The following is a 12,568-nucleotide window of genomic DNA, read 5'->3' on the forward strand; positions in this document are numbered from 1 at the left end:
AGTGCCTACACTGCAAAGGAAATGGTCACTGGAAGCGGAAATGCCCTGAATATTTGGTGGATAAGAAGGATGGCAAAGTGAACAAGAGTATATTTGATATACAGGTTATTGATGTGTACCTTACTAGTGTTTATAGTAGCCCCTGAGTATTTGATACTTGTTCGGTTACTAAGATTAGTAACTCGAAATAGGAGTTACAGAATAAACAGAGACTAGTTGAAGGGGAAGTGACGATGAGTGTTGGAAGTAGTTCCAAGATTGATATGATCATCATCGCACACTCCCTATACTTTCGGGATTAGTGTTAAACCTAAATAAATGTTATTTGGTGTTTGCATTGAGCATGAATATGATTTGATCATGTTTATTGCGATACGGTTATTCATTTAAAGTCAAATAATAATTGTTGTTCTGTTTACATGAATAAAACTTTCGATGGTCATACACCCAATGAAAATAGTTTGTTGGATCTCGATCATAGTAATACACATATTCATAATATTGATGCCAAAAGATGCAAAGTTGATAATTATAGTGCAACTTATTTGTGGCACTGCCGTTTGGGTCATATCGGTGTAAAGCGCATGAAGAAACTCCATAAAGATGGATCTTCGGAATCACTTGGTTATGAATCATTTGATGCTTGCGAACCGTGCCTTTTGGGCAAGATGACTAAAACTCCGTTCCCCGGAACAATGGAACGAGCTACTGACTTATTGGAAATAATACATACCGATGTATGCGATCCGATGAGTGTTAAGGCTTGCGGCGTGTATCGTTATTTTCTGACCTTCACAGATGATTTGAGCAGATATGGGTATATCTACTTGGTGAAACATAAGTCTAAAACATTTGAAAAGTTCAAAGAATTTCAGAGTGAAGTGGAAAATCATCGTAACAAGAAAAATAAAGTTTCCACGATCTGATCGTGGAGATGAATATTTGAGTTACGAGTTTGGTCTTCATTTGAAACAATGTGAAATAGTTTCGCAACTCACGCATAATGGTGTGTCCGAACGTCATAACCACACTTTATTTGATATGGTGCGATCAATGATGTCTCTTACCGATTCACCAATATGGTTTTAGGGTTATGCATTAGAGATAGCTGCATTCACTTTAAATAGGGCACCATCAAAATCCGTTGAGACGACGCCTTGTGAACTATGGTTTGGCAAGAAACCAAACTTGTCGTTTCTTAAAGTTTGGGGTTGCGATGCTTATGTGAAAAGTTTCAACCTGATAAGCTTGAACCCAAATCGGAGAAGTGCGTCTTCATAGAATACCCAAAGGTAACTATTGGGTACACCTTCTATCACAGATCCGAAGGCAAGTTATTCGTTGCTAAGATGGATCCTTTCTAGAGAAGAAGTTTCTCTCGAAAGAAGTGAGTGGGAGGAAAGTAGAACTTGATGAGGTAATTGTACCTTCTCCCTTATTGGAAAGTAGTTCATCACAGAAATCAGTTCCAGTGATTCCTACACCAATTAGTGAGGAAGATAATGATGATGATCATGAAACTTCAGATCAAGTTGCTACCAAACCTCATAGGTCTTCCAGAATAAGATCCGCACCAGAGTGGTACGGTAATCATGTTCTGGAAGTCATGTTACTAGACCATGATGAACCTACGAACTACGAGGAAGCGATGATGAGCCCAGATTCCACGAAATGGCTTGAGGCCATGAAATCTGAGATAGGATCCATGTATGAGAACAAAGTATGGACTTTGATGTCACAACCTAGCTAGTCATGCATTAGAGTGTTGCATCATGTTTACTCTTTCATCAGAAACTTGAAATGGGGATGACAGAACCCCCCAGTCCCCTCTGAAACCAACTAGGGTTTACTAAAATAATTTTCAATGAACCTGAAATGCCCTTCTAAAATGCCCATCATTTTTGTCTTGGTTCAGAACCTCTACCAAAAGTGGTGTACATTTTCCTAGGCCATCTTAGGGTTTTTGAATTAAATCATAAATATTTGAATTTGGGCATTTAAAATTATATAAAATATTTAAATGCTCAAATATCTCCAAACTAAAATGTTTCATGTTGGAAATAATCCAACTATGGACCAGGAGTGATTTGGTGATTTTTGAAATTGCCTAGGTATTTTATTAAATTCAACAAAGTTGCAGATATATTAAATAAAAACAGAAATAGAAAAAAAGGGGGAAAGCTTACCTGGCGCCTGCCCCGGCCCACCTGCCGGCCCAGCCCAGCACCGCTCCAGCGAGCTGCTTGCCGGCCAGGCAGGCAGGCAGGTGCCCGACGGCGACCGCGGCGTGCGCCACGCACCTGCTCGCCGCCTCGCCGCTCCCCTCGCCAGGTGACGTCGTGGATCGGCCTCCCTCTCTCCCCCGAACCCCCCAGACACCCCCTCTCCTCTCCAGCTCCTCCCCCTCGCACGCCCCAGCCATGGCCGACGCCATCGCCGCCACCCCCTCGCCGTAGCCACGCCCTCCGACCACCCCACGCCGTCTCACCGTGTCCAGGAGCTCCGCCGCTGTCCACTTCATCGAGCAGCCGAGCCCCGAGCGCTCGCAACGCCCGAGACCACCGCACCGACCTCGCCCGAGCTCACCGTCGCCGGAGATCCCCTTCAACGCCGTCGTCGCTCCGGTCCATCTCTGGCCGCACCAAGGACTCCGTCGCACTCACTGTGAGCTTAGCCATCTTCCCCTTCCTTCCGGTCTTGCTCCCGAGCTGTGTAGCAACCTCCCGGAGCTCAACCGCACCCACCGCCGTGGAGCTCGTCGCCGACGTGCTCCCGGTCATCCTCCGGCCACAAGATGGTGTCCATCTTACTCACCAAGTCCCGCAGCACCTAGCTAGCTACTCCACGAACCTCACCGAACCCTCTAGCGTCAAGTTCGTCTTCGGCCGAACCCCGGTGGCCGCCAAGGTCGTCGCCGGCGCCAACTCCGGCCACCCCGACCCCAACGGACTCCGCCAAGAGCTGCGGTTTGTCCTCAGCTCCACTCCGGTGGTCTCCGCGGCCCCTCTGGTGGCCGAAATGGCCAAAACCACTCCCGCCGCCGCGTCGGGCTCGCCGGCGGCTAAACGTCGGCAGCCGACTTTGACTTTGACCACGGATGGGCCCTGGTTGAACCCCCTGAGTCAATGACAGGTGGGGCCCAGCCCTGTTAATTAAACAGGATTAGTTTTAATTAAGTTTTAATTAAAATAATCACCCTGACATGCGGGACCCACTGTCAGGTTTGACCCAGACCTGTTCCGTTGACCTGCTGACGTCACACTGACATCAGGCTGACGCAGTAATTGATTTTCTGAATTTAATTAAATCAGGAAATTCCAGAATATTATTTAAACTTCAAAAATTCATAACTTTTATTCTGTAACTCCAAATTGGACAAATTATATATGAAAAATGATCAGAAAAATCCAATCTATCCATCTGTACTATTTTCATGCATGATCAAACAAGTTAAATTGATGTTTTAAGCAGAACAAGGAAAAGCACTTTAAAAGACCAAATTTGAACTTAAAATTTGAATCCTTGATTCAAATTTGTTCAAACCCCTCTGTTCTTAGTTGCATTAGCCCAACACACTCATATTGCCATGTTTCATGCATGCATCATATTGTTGCACATTGTTTGGTGATGGTTGTGTATCGATGTCCGTTGCGACAGGTTCTGCCCCCGAGGAGTACCGTGATTACCCTAACGAAGAACCATATCAGTGCATCGAACCATCAGGCAAGCAACCAACCATTTGATCATATCGATACAATCCCATGTTCTCGCTCCTGCTCTCTTTTACTGCATTAAGACAACGCGTTTCAAACTGCTGTGTGCTACGGTAGTTGAACCCATTTCCTCTGCATGACCTGTCATTGCCACAGTAACTAGATGAAACCCACTAGCATGTGTAGGAGTTGATTGAGCCATATGTATGTGTTGTTCCTACCTTGCTATGCCTGCTATGCTTAGAGTCGTGTCAGGTCTGGTTCATCTGGGTGATGGGCTAGAGTGAAATGATTATGTCGGTAATGAGAGTGGTGAGGTGAACACGATTTGGTAAAGGTATCGATGAGAGGCCATGTAGGAGTACATGGTGGGTTGTTTCATTGAAGCCGACATTAAGCACTGAGATCTGTATGCGTGATTTAAGATACAGCTACTACCATGCATTGGGCCCTGAAATATGACCCCGCTCGACTTCTTATTCACCCTAGCTCTCTGTCCAGGAGTTGCAAGTAGTTTCTGGTGTTTGTAGCCTACTGGAGGCCGTGGACAGCGCTGACCGTAGGGGTGGGCTGTGATGCGGTAGGTACGTGGCCGGGTGTACCGAATACCCGTTAGGTATCTCAGGAACCCTGTTCACATCGTTCGGGGCCGTATGGGAAACCCCGGCCGGACTCCCTGCGGATGGAACCTGAATAGGCGATAAACCTGGACTAGAGGCTTAAGTGTTTAGGTAGGTCGTGGTCTACACCCACGTCGGCTTTCGCTTGAAGTCTGCCGAGCACATGTCGTGTGCAGACGCTAAGTGGTGGAAACATGTATGAAGAAGTACACCCCTGCAGGGTTAACATGATCTATTCGAATAGCCGCGTCCGCGGTAAAGGACTACTTGGTTGCCTATACAGTTCATAGACAAGTAAATGGAAACTACTAAAAGCCTCAAGATAAGTGTGAGTGCCGAGGATGGCTCTTCCGTAGGAAGACGGAGGCGGATCCTCGGTAGTGTATTGAATTGGTGAGTAGTGGACTCGTGTGCGAAAAACCATTTCAAGTTGAAGTATCGTAGGATAGTCTAGCCAAGAGTCAAAGCTGGCTTGCTGCAATAACTCCACCAACCCTTCTTGATAATATGCATGTATGTAGGATCTGATGTAAGTCTTGCTGAGTACCTTTGTACTCATGTTGCTATAATCTACATTTTTACAGAAGACGCTGCAACCCCTTCTGATGGGTTCTATGTAGACGTTGACATCAACGAGTAGGCTAAAGACCCAGGTGGTGACCCTGAGCTTGTGAAGGACCACGTAGTATAGCTAGGCTTTCCAAGCCTCTTTTATTTTACTAGTTGTCTGTACTCAAACAAGTTACTTCCGCTGCTGGTTTGTATGACTGTATGACTTGTATGTGGGGTCATGAGACCCGTACCTTTGTGTATATTATGTATGGCTCACTGAGCCGTAAATAAAGTACGTGTGTCATAGAGTCATGTTGTGATGCTTCGTTGTATTTGCACATATCGAGCATATTGTGTGTATGATTGAAATGCTTGGTATGTGTGGGATCTGACTATCTAGTTGTTTATCTTTAGTAGCCTCTCTTACCGGGAAATGTCTCCTAGTGTTACCGCTGAGCCATGGTAGCTTGCTACTGCTCTGGAACACTTAGGCTGGCCGGCATGTGTCCTTCTTCGTTCCTGTGTCTGTCCCTTCGGGGAAATGTCACGCTTTGAGTACCGGAGTCCTGTTAGCCCGCTACAGCCCGGTTTACCGGAGTCCTGCTAGCCCAGTGCTACAGCCCGGACCCACTTGCTGATGACCGACACGTTCGAAGCTGGGTCATGGATGCCTGTCCCTGTAAGTCTGTGCCACTTTGGGTTTACGACTAGTCATGTCAGCCCGGGCTCTTTATCATATGGATGCTAGCGACACTATCATATACGTGAGCCAAAAGGCGCAAACGGTCCCGGGAAAAGGTAAGACGACACCCGTGGGGATACCGTGCGTGAGGCCGCAAAGTGATATGAGGTGTTACCAGCTAGATCGATGTGACATCGAGTCGGGGTCCTGACAGCGTTGGCATCAGAGCCGGACTGCCTGTAGGTTCTCTAAGCCAAACTGGTCGATGTTGAGTCTAGAAATTCTTTAGTTATATGTAGGGGAATTGTTTGTGGGTTGGAACGTAAGGCTCTTTTTACTCCTTATACCTTATGACTTTCTGATCTGAGTCAGTCCATTCTTCCACCGGGGGTTAAGGAATTAGGATCTGTTCTCTCTATCAGGATCACGAGTTACTAATCAGTAGTACCTTATAAGTTTGATGGTTACCAGCCTAGTTCAGTTCTACTACCACATTATGTTGTTAGAATGGATTCAGAACCTTGTTATGATGATGATGAGTGTGTACGAAATCCTTGTCAAATGTCTCAAATCCTTTTTGAGCATTTACAGCTGTTATGCTGCCGAAATTTTGCTAGAAATTCTAATGCCTTTGCATTATGATTGTGCTTTCAGATGGCCACTCGCGACCTCAATCAAGTGGTTCGCCTGACTCGATGCCTAGATGTACCCGGCCATACTGCTAAGTTGGTCAGGGTAATGACTGAGGCTGGATATCACTGGTATCCCGAGTACACGGTCGAAGAGCAATTCCGAGACTTTAATCAAAGCCAGTATCTCTGCACTGTCAGGATATTTCCATCTTATCCTGGATCCACCGAGCCTCTTCACTGCTCCTATGGACTCGGGGTTACTATTGAGATGGCTGTGCAGGACGCCGCCTACTCTATGATGACCATTATGCGAGTCAGATCTGGGTTATTTCGGGACTCTGATTTCCGGTATATGCCAGGATCACTTTCGGGAGCACAAGGGTATCTCCAGGCTATCTATGCTGACCCCACTCAGGAGGATTCACGGACTCGCACCACTGCTGAGATGCTCGAGGATAAGGACCGTGAAAATCGGGCCTTGAGGTTAGAGCTCTTCAATACCCGTGCTGACCACTGGGCCACTTTGACTCGGTTCGCACCGGCGGTGCAAGCTGGATATTCAGATATGCGCGATCTCTATCCTGTGAGATCCGCTCTGCCTGACGTGATGGTTTGGCGTGATGTAGGAGGCATCACCCCACCTCGCGGTCCCCGCAGGCCACCGTTTGTTGGTCCAAGGCCTCATCCTAGCCCCTATGGACCACAAGCTCCACGAGATCGTCTGTTTCCGGATGATCATGTTGAGCTTCCAGGCTATGGAGGTGACTTCTACGAGGACTACTACGGATCGGTCTGAGTTAGTGGTAGTATCACTAGTTCGCACTAGCTGTGTCGTCTATCGTCCCGCGTGACTCGTGGGATATGACCTAGTTTGTACTCTTCCGGAGATGTAGAAAAATAATGTATAAGAGCTTGGAATGCCTCCGATGAGATGTAATCCTCTTTCACCGTAATAGTACTTTGTTTGGTCTTGTACTAAACCCTGTATGGTGTGTATGACGATGGAATAAAAGAAGCAGTTTCTGTATCTACCATGTCATACGGATGATCATCTTGCATTTCGAGTTATTCTTTACATTCTATATCCTATGTCGGAATTTTACCCATCCTGACTAAGTCATTGTCTTGTTTACCTAGGATGGTCAACACGCGCGCTAACCCTGCTTCCCAAGAGCAGGCCGAAGGCAGTGAAGCCAGAAATGAAAATCTGCCTCATCCTCCTTCACTAGCCGAGGTTATGATGGAAGCTGAGAGAAACAAGCGGGAGACCAACCGTTTGTTGGAGCGTATCGAACAGAACACAGCACACCATCAGAGGGCTAACGTGGTGTCACTCAGTGATTTTATCAAATTGCATCCACCCACGTTCCACCACTCCGTCGAGCCTCTCGACGCTGATGATTGGCTTCGCAGTATCTCTCACAAACTGCGTTCCGCGCTGGTAGCGGAGGCTGACAAGGTCACCTTTGCTGCATATATCATCTTGAAGGCCCCGCCAGTCTATGGTGGGAGAATTATGGAGCTATGCGCCCAGCGGGCCATGTCACTACTTGGGCTGAATTCAGCGAGGCTTTCCGTGAACATCACATTCCGGAGGGTCTCATGGACCGTAAACGTGAAGAATTTTGCAGTTTCACCCAAGGCCGACTTTCTGTGGATGCTTATAGCAGGGAGTTTGGTAATCTCGCCCGATATGCAACTGAGGAAGTTTCTACTGACGCCAAGAAGCAAGCAAGGTTCCGTAAGGGCCTTAGTCCTGAGCTTCGCCGCGACCTCCGTCTGCATGAGTGCACATCTTTTTCGAAACTTGTCAACAAAGCCATCAGTGTTGAAACTGGTCAGACTGACTATGACGCAACACGCAAGCATGGACGTGACACGGGTTCCTCATCCGGTGCTGGTCCTCAGAAGCGCCGCGTGTGGGTACCCAACACCGCCCTGCCACCCAGGTTCACACCGAGGCCATCTTTCCAGGCGCCTCGCCCTGTACAACAGTCTGCTCCAGCCAAGCCCTATGGGGGTCCAACCAATAATGCTCCTCCACGTACCAGTTCCGTGACTTGTTTCAAATGTGGGGAATCTGGTCACTATATGCGTGAGTGTCCCCAGACCAACCCCAATCAATCTGCTAAAGCTGTTGGCCGTGGCAAGCCGACAGGAAAAGTATTCCACGCCAAGCCGGTCACCGCTTCACGTGGCCATGTCAACTGTGTCTCTGCCGAAGAAGCTCAAGAGGATCCCAACGTCGTTCTCGGTACGCTTCTTGTTAATTGCCACCCGGCATCTGTCCTTTTCGATATAGGAGCCTCTCATTCCTTTATATCTGAAAATTATGCTCGTTTGCATAACGTTGCATTCTGTGGCATGCCATCCACTATGGAAATCTCTACCCCTGGGTCTAGATGGCAGACCTCTAGGGTAAGTTATGGAAATGAGATCCAAGTCGACAGACTTGTCTTTCTTGCATCCTTGATAGCCCTTAAATCTTCAGATATTAATATCATTTTGGGTATGGACTGGATGTCAGCTCATCAAGCCAAAATCGATTGCTTCTCTAGGACTGTTCAACTCACCCATCCTTCGGGGAAGATAGTCAATGTCTTGACCCGAATAGCCAAGCGACAATTATATTCTCTTAACGCCAGCCCTTTGCCAGACCTTGAGGACGTTCCGGTAGTCCGTGACTTCCCGGATGTCTTTCCAGAGGAATTGCCAGGTGTTCCACCTGACAGGGATGTTGAGTTCGTAATAGACCTCATCCCCGGAACCGTTCCGATTGCTAGAAGACCTTATAAGATGGCACCCCTAGAACTAGCCGAGCTTAAGAAACAACTCGATGAGTCCTTGAAAAAGGGTTTCATCCGACCTAGCTCTTCTCCGTGGGCTTGCCCCGTCCTCTTCGTCAAGAAGAAGGATGGTACGGACCGGATGGTTGTAGATTACCGACCTGTCAATTTGGTCACAATCAAGAACAAATATCCGCTTCCCAGGATCAACGACCTGTATGATCAGCTCGCTGGATCCTCAGTCTTCTCCAAGATGGATTTGAGGTTGGGCTACCATCAAATCAAAATCAGAAACGGGGACATTCCTAAAACGGCCTTTGTTACTCGTTATGGCCAATACGAGTACACCGTCATGTCCTTCGGTTTAACCAACGCTCCAGCCACCTTTTCTCGGTTAATGAACTCAATCTTTATGGAGTATTTGGATAAATTCGTCGTGGTTTACCTCGATGATATACTCATCTACTCCAAGAACGAGGAAGAACATGCCGAACATCTAAGGCTAGTGTTGCAGAAACTTCGAGAGCATCGCCTTTATGCCAAATTTTCTAAATGTGAATTCTGGTTGTCAGAAGTGACCTATCTGGGTCATGTAATATCTGGTAAAGGTATTGCTGTTAACCCTGAGCGAGTTCAAGCCGTCCTTAATTGGACTCCACCTGAATCGGTCAAGCAAGTTCGGAGCTTTCTGGGCTTAGCGAGCTATTGTCGTCGCTTTGTCGAGAACTTCTCCAAGGTTGCTAAACCTCTAACCGAACTCCTCAAGAAAGATAAGAAGTTCGAGTGGACTCCACAATGTGAGCACAGCTTTCAGGAACTGAAAAGACGCCTGACTTCTGCTCCCGTGCTGGTACCGCCAGACTTCTCCAAGGACTTTGTTATCTATTGCGACGCCTCGCGACAAGGACTAGGTTGCATTCTCATGCAAGATCGACACGTAATTGCCTACGCTTCACGGCAATTGCACCCACATGAGGAGAATTATCCTACTCATGATCTAGAGCTTGCAGCCGTAGTCTATGCACTTAAGACCTGGCGACATTACCTCCTCGGTAATCGTTGCGAAATATTCACTGATCACCAAAGTCTGAAGTACATCTTCACCCAACCGGATTTGAATCTCGGGCAAAGACGCTGGGTCGAGTTGATCACAGATTTCGACTTAGGAATAACCTACACCCCAGGGAAAGCCAAAGTCATGGCTGATGCGCTAAGTCGTAAATCTTATTGTAACAATCTGATGTTACAACAAAGTCAACCGTTTCTCCATGAGGAATTTCGGAAGCTAAACCTTCACATTGTTCCTCAAGGTTTTCTTTCCACCTTGGTGGCAAAACCTACTCTTACGGATCAAATCATTGCTGCCCAGAAGCGAGATAAGGGAATAGCTAAGATCAAGGAGAACATTGCTAGCGGAGGTGCTAGTTGTTTCTCCACAAATGATCATGGTGTTATGTACTTTGAGAACCGTCTAGTGGTTCCCAAGAACCAGCATCTACGGCAGTTGATCCTTAAGGAGGCTCATGAATCCCCTCTCACCATTCATCCCGGTGGTACTAAGATGTATCAGGACCTACGCCAGAGGTTCTGGTGGACTAGGATGAAGAGAGAAATTGCTCGGTATGTTGCAAATTGCGACGTCTGTCGTCGTGTTAAAGCAGAGCATCAACGGCCTGCTGGCACCCTTCAACCCTTAGCTATTCCTGAATGGAAATGGGATAAAATCGGTATGGATTTCATTACCAGTTTTCCCAGGACCAAGAGAGGGAATAATGCTATTTTCGTCGTGGTCGATCGTCTCTCCAAAGTAGCCCATTTCTTACCTGTTCGTGAGAGTATAACCGCTAGTCAATTGGCAGACTTATACATCTCCCGAATAGTGTCCCTCCATGGTGTTCCTTTGGAAATTAACTCGGATCGAGGAAGTCTTTTCACCTCTCGATTTTGGGAAAGTTTCCAAAATGCTATGGGAACCCGTCTTTCCTTTAGCACCGCTTTCCACCCTCAGTCGAGTGGTCAAGTGGAACGCGTCAACCAAATTCTAGAAGACATGCTTCGAGCCTCTGTTATCTCATTTGGAATGGACTGGGAGAAGTGCCTTCCATTTGCCGAATTCGCTTACAACAACAGCTATCAATCTAGCTTGGGTAAAGCCCCTTTTGAAGTTCTCTATGGACGACGGTGTCGAACACCCCTTAACTGGTCAGAGACCGGGGAAAGACAATTCTTTGGCCCGGACATGATTCAGGAAGCAGAAGAACAAGTTCGTATCGTTCGTGAAAAGTTGAAAACAGCCCAGTCTCGTCAAAAGAGTCAATATGACCGAAAACATAAGGCTATGACTTTCGAGGTTGACGAGAAGGCTTATCTTCGGGTCACCCCTCTGAAGGGAACCCATCGTTTCGGTATCAAAGGCAAATTGGCTCCTCGTTACATTGGACCTTTTCGCATTCTTGCCAAACGAGGAGAAGTTGCCTACCAGTTGGAACTACCTCCGCACCTCTCCAGGGTCCACGATGTCTTCCACGTTTCCCAACTCAGGCGTTGCTTCTCGGATCCTATCCGTGAAGTGGACCACGAAACGCTTGATCTCCAGGATAATCTTACATATCGAGAGTACCCCATTCGTATCCTCGATCAGGCCGAGCGTACCACTCGACGCCAGAACATCAAGTTCCTCAAAGTTCAATGGTCGCACCATTCTGAGGATGAAGCAACTTGGGAAAGGGAGGATCGTCTTCGACTTGAATATCCCGCCTTCTTCTCGGAGGAACCCAAATCTCGGGACGAGATTCTTTTGAGTGGGGGTGAGTTGTCACAACCTAGCTAGTCATGCATTAGAGTGTTGCATCATGTTTACTCTTTCATCAGAAACTTGAAATGGGGATGACAGAACCCCCCAGTCCCCTCTGAAACCAACTAGGGTTTACTAAAATAATTTTCAATGAACCTGAAATGCCCTTCTAAAATGCCCATCATTTTTGTCTTGGTTCAGAACCTCTGCCAAAAGTGGTGTACATTTTCCTAGGCCATCTTAGGGTTTTTGAATTAAATCATAAATATTTGAATTTGGGCATTTAAAATTATATAAAATATTTAAATGCTCAAATATCTCCAAACTAAAATGTTTCATGTTGGAAATAATCCAACTATGGACCAGGAGTGATTTGGTGATTTTTGAAATTGCCTAGGTATTTTATTAAATTCAACAAAGTTGCAGATATATTAAATAAAAACAGAAACAGAAAAAAAGGGGGAAAGCTTACCTGGCGCCTGCCCCGGCCCACCTGCCGGCCCAGCCCAGCACCGCTCCAGCGAGCTGCTTGCCGGCCAGGCAGGCAGGCAGGTGCCCGACGGCGACCGCGGCGTGCGCCACGCACCTGCTCGCCGCCTCGCCGCTCCCCTCGCCAGGTGATGTCGTGGATCGGCCTCCCTCTCTCCCCCGAACCCCCCAGACACCCCCTCTCCTCTCCAGCTCCTCCCCCTCGCACGCCCCAGCCATGGCCGACGCCATCGCCGCCACCCCCTCGCCGTAGCCACGCCCTCCGACCACCCCACGCCGTCTCACCGTGTCCAGGAGCTC

This window comes from Triticum dicoccoides, chromosome 2B (assembly GCF_002162155.2).
Source record: "Triticum dicoccoides isolate Atlit2015 ecotype Zavitan chromosome 2B, WEW_v2.0, whole genome shotgun sequence".
Lineage (NCBI taxonomy): Eukaryota > Viridiplantae > Streptophyta > Magnoliopsida > Poales > Poaceae > Triticum > Triticum dicoccoides.